Here is a 5,250-nt window from a genome sequence, read left to right as displayed (position 1 = left end):
GTGAGGGCCGGCGGCGGGGTCAGAAATCAGATCTGAGCTCGCAGCTCAGGCAAGGGCTGAGGGGAATCATAGACTCATTGAATGAGGAGGGAGAACGGGCCGGACTGTGTTGGGGGCCCTGGCCGGGGGTGCTGAGGAGCCCCAGGGGAGGACACGCACCTCTCTGCCAGCACCCGCCCCACAGACAAGGGCGAACATCAATTCCCTCCCCAGGTGCTGCTCTAAAGACGTTTTGCTGTTGAGCGCTGGCACAATTTCTTGCTGGTCCGCAGATAAAAGCAGCGCCAGGGACCATCTGGTCATAAAAACCTCATGAAGTTCAACAAGGCCACGTGCAAGGTCCTGCACGTGGACCCGGGCAATGCCAAGCACAAATCCAGGCTGGGCGGAGAATGGATGGAGAGCAGCCCTGAGGAGAAGGCCTTGGAGGTGTTGGTCGCTGAGAAGCTCAACATGAGCCAGCAATGTGCACTATCAGCCCAGAAGGCCAACCACATCCTGGGCTGCATCCCCAGCAGCATGGCCAGCGGGGTGAGGGAGGGGATTCTGCCCCTCTACTCTGCTCTGGTGAGACCCCACCTGCATGAGAGAGTTGGGGCTGTTCAGCCTGGAGAAGAGAAGGCTCCAGGGAGATCTTATTGCGGCCTTCCAGTATCTGAAGGGGGCCTAGAGGAGAGCTGGAGAGGGACTTTTTACAAAGGCATGTGGTGCTAGGATGAGGGTTAATGGGTTCAAACTGGAAGAGGGGAGATTTAGAATAGATATTAGGAGGAATTCTTTGCAGTGATGGTGGTGAGACACTGGCCCAGGTTGCCTAGAGAAGCTGTGGCTGCCCCATGCCTGGAGGTGTTCAAGGCCAGGTTAGATAGTTCTTTGAGCAGCCTGGTCTAGTGGGAGGTCTCCCTGCCCATGGCAGGGTTTGGAACTAGATGATCTTTAAGGTCCCTTTCAACCCAAACCATTCTATAATTCTATGGCCTGCAGCCATCCTGCAGGGAAGAGGTGAAGCTGCAGGGCCAGAAGTCCTGAAGAATAGGCTGTGTTAGGGGCACTGGTGTCTGACCCTCAGAGATTTGGGGACAGGTGTACAACAAGCTCTGGAGGGGATAAGAAATCCTTCCTGTCCTGGGCCATGCACAAGCTACGCTGTCTGTTGCCAGCCGTGGGCTGGAGCTCAGGGCCAGGAGACCCCACCAGTGATTTCTCTGGGGTCCAGCACACCAAGATGTGCATGAGGTAACCCTCAAGGCTCCTTTGGGTCTCCCAGTGAGGGAAACTGAGCCTGACCTGCGTTAGTCAAGAGACCGATTAATATTCTTAAGTTGAAGGACATGTGTAATTACCTAGCCTGGCGTTCACCCAAACAGAGGCTAGACACTTCACCTCCTGCCCATGGCTGGATGTTGTTGTGCCTTTGAGGAGGGCACCAGGCTTGTTTTCTTGTGATGGAGACTCCACAAGTTCCCTTAGCAATCATTTTCTGTGGGTGATTCCCTTCAAACGTAATATATTCCCAATGTCTTTGCCTATCTCCTGTGATAATTCTCATGAGAAACTGTTCTCTCATGAGAATCTGTTCTCTCATTCTTATACATTTGCCCAAATCCTTAACCAAGGTGGCTGGTGGACCAGCCAGATGTAAATGCAAAGCAAGCTTGATGCTTAGCACAAAATAGCAGCCTTAGGTAGCAACGTACACTTAGGCGTACTGTAGAGATGCAACGGTGTAGCAGAGATGCAACATGGAAACCACAAAATATAGGACTTTGGCAGCTCACCTGAAGGAGAGATTCACGAGCTAAGATAAGGAGGAGTTTGAATTTCCCCCATCCTCCCAGCAAAACAGGATTTCAGCCATAATTTTCTGGACCCTTGGGAGCTTTGTGGGGATTTCGGGCTGTGCTCAGCAGAGGGCAGTGGTTGGTTTGGTCACTACTTGGCTGGCAGCGTCACACCTCTTAAACCCCTGCCACGGACTTTGCTGTTTGCTGAAATCCTTCTGCTGCAGAGTATCTGAAAAAAGCTGTTGAAAACGATGGTGCAAGCAGATCCTCCCAGCCTTGCACCAGTGCGATGCAGACGTAATGGTGGGTCAGCGAAGCCTCTTGGGGAAATTCAGCAAAACTCCCTCTTCTCACCCTGTGCCAGTTTACAGAACTAAAAAAGAATTTCCAAGGAAAAAAAAAAGATTACTTGACTTGGATTAAATCTGCTGATTTACTACTGGTTTTCAAGACATTTGGCATTTTGTTATCTGCAAGTGTTTAACTGAAATAAATAAAAAACCACAAACCTTAAATCTACTGTATGCGTTTATAAAATTTCCCTAAAAGTCTATGTGACCAGCAGTGCTCATGTGAGCAAAGAATACCATGCAGGGTCTCATCATCTGGGCATCCTGTTCCCGTGAGAAGGGAAGAGATGCGGGAAAATGGAAAAATTCCTGCCACACAAGGATACTAGCCACCTGGACCGAGCAACGTGTCCTAGGTGGCCTTGAGAAAGTTACTTAAACACAGCAAAATTGGCATGGAGCTGCTCTGAGCTGCTCCAGAAAGCCTGGGAAGGGAACGCTGGGGACAACTCCTGTGATGGTCCTGCTGTGGTTGCTGGCACACCAGATGCTGCTGCGGGAAGGAGGCCAAGGCCGGGGATTCCCGGCCAGTTGCTCCGACCGGGGCTGATGACAGCCGACATGACATCAGACTGGTCAGTGCAGAGCAGCCTTGGGGCTGCTGGAGTAGCCCAGCTTTGGGTTCCCACCTCAGTGCAGCAAGAGTTGGATTCCAATTCACTGACAGTGGGTGCACTGGTGTGAATAAGGGTGGATGAGAGGAGAGGGGAGAATGACTGGAACACAAGTATAAAGGCAAAGCAAAGCTTGTGAGGAACTGGGAGGATTGGAAGTGAAGTTCAAAAATAAAATCAAGCACTTTTAGCCATGACCTGCCAGCCCAGCTCGGGCCCTTCATCTCACTGTAGGGCTGCCATGGCCCTGCACCCTTCCCCGCACAGATATATATTTTTTAAAAATGTGAAATGTAGGTCAAAGTCCTACTCAACATTCAGGGCTGGCTGCTGTAGGACCAAGAACAGCCCAACGTGGATACTGTTAGGATACAGAGGGGATATGTCCTGATGGCACAAGTGACAGTCTCACTTTGGCTTACAGGAACCAGCCAGAAAATAGCAACTGTTTGAGCAATTCCTGACTCCTGCACTTCTGCTGGCAGGATTGATCTTTGGAGAGAGGGATCAGGGCTGATGAATGGCTTAGGAAAAGTTAACTGTATATGTTAATTGTAATTAATATCATAGAATCACAGAATGGTTTGGGTTGGAAGGGACCTTAAAGATCATCTAGTTCCACCCCCTGCCATGGGCAGGGAGACCTTCCGCTGGTTGTTCAAAGACCTATCTAACCTGGCCTTGAACACCTCCAGGCATGGGGCAGCCACAGCTTCTCTGGGCAACCTGGGCCAGTGTCTCACCACCATCACTGCAAAGAATTCCTCCTAATATCTATTCTAAATCTCCCCTCTTCCAGTTTGAACCCATTAACCCTCATCCTAGCACTACATGCCTTTGTAAAAAGTCCCTCTCCAGCTCTCCTCTAGGCCCCCTTCAGATACTGGAAGGGGCTATAATGTCTCCCCAGAGCCTTCTCTTCTCCAGACTGAACAACCCGAACTCTCTCAGCCTGTCCTCCCAGCAGAGGGGCTCCAGCCCTCGGATTATCTTCGTGGCCCTCCTCTGAACACACTCCAACAGGTCCATGTCCTTCTTATATTGAGGGTTCCAGAGCTGGACACAGTACTGCAGGTGGGGTCTCACCAGAGCAGAACAGAGAGGCAGAATCCCCTCCCTCGCTGGCCGTGCTGCTGGGGATGCAGCCCAGGATGTGGTTGGCCTTCTGGGCTGATAGTGCACATTACTGGCTCATGTTGAGCTTCTCATCGATGAACACCCCCAAGTCCTTCTCCTCAGGGCTGCTCTCAATCCATTCTCTGCCCAGCCTGGATTTGTGCTTGGCATTGCCCTGGCCCACGTGCAGGACCTTGCACGTGGCCTGATTAAACTTCATGAGGTTTGCACAGGCCCACCTCTCAAGCCTGTTATATATATGTATGTTATATATATATGTATATATATGTTATATATCATATATGTTCCAGCTGGGAAGATCTGTGAAAGCCTGGAATAGTGGAGGAGCCTGGGGCAAATGGGAGGACTGTTCCAGTGTATTGTCCAGAACAGGTGTAACGCCAATCCTGCCTGGTGCTGAGCATCCTGCGTTCCTGCTGCAGGCAAAAGGGATAAGCCACTTCCTAGGATGATGCCCAAGTCTAAAAAGAGCCGGTAGGATATTTATGCCTGCGTTCCAGCAGCTTTATCTTTTCTCCAGTTGCTGGAAAGACCTCAGGCAGGCTGTTTCCTGTGATTTTACGCACTGCTAGCTGGGCAAAGAGGCCCCCCTGGAGAGCCATTAAAACATATTTAATCTGTGAAAGATTTTTGCTGATGGTGGGGGGAAAAAATTGCACCTTGCCATGTATGGGAAAGAAATTTTGTCCTTGAGGGGAGTGGAGAGAGAATGAAGGGACTTCCCCTTTAAGCTTGCATTAAAAAGCTAACCCTCCCTAAAAGTTGTGGTTTTGATCTGCTCAGGTCTTCTGGTGGTGCCCACACTGCCAGCTGCTCTCCCACCATAAACACAGCTCTTGAGAAAGGGAAACTCCACAGACCCCTTGGGGTGACCCTTGGATGTGGTGTAGATAAACTCCTGATATCTTTCACTAGAGATTGTGTGCAGAGGTTGTGCCTCAGTTTCCCTTTTGCTTTCCCCCCACACCTTCTTTCATCTCCCCATCTCTTCAGGGTTTGTACCCTGATGGTAGGGGTCTGCAAGTCCTCTCCCCAACCACGTTGAAGCGTTACTTTCCCTCTTCACGTGCACACATGCGTGAACACATCATTGCACAGACTTGACCCTTTTGGATTTATGGTGCGTTTTTTTTCACTGCTTCTCAGTGTGTTTGTGTCCTCGGGTGTTCGGCTTGCTCAGACCCCAGGGCAGGGGGTCAAGAATATTTTTTCTTGCAAAGTCACCAACTGCACCACACTGCTGGAGCTGCAGGTGAGAAGGACTTCCAGGAATAGCCCTGAACAAAACCAAACCCTCCACTGAAATCCTCCCTGGCTGCTAGTGGATGCTGGATTGGGGTTTGGGTGAACTCTGATTTCCATCAC

The sequence above is a fragment of the Charadrius vociferus genome, unplaced genomic scaffold, assembly GCF_000708025.1.
Source record: "Charadrius vociferus isolate BGI_N301 unplaced genomic scaffold, ASM70802v2 scaffold276, whole genome shotgun sequence".
Lineage (NCBI taxonomy): Eukaryota > Metazoa > Chordata > Aves > Charadriiformes > Charadriidae > Charadrius > Charadrius vociferus.
The sequence above is the reverse complement of the archived record's forward strand: the minus strand, read 5'-3'. Positions refer to the sequence as shown.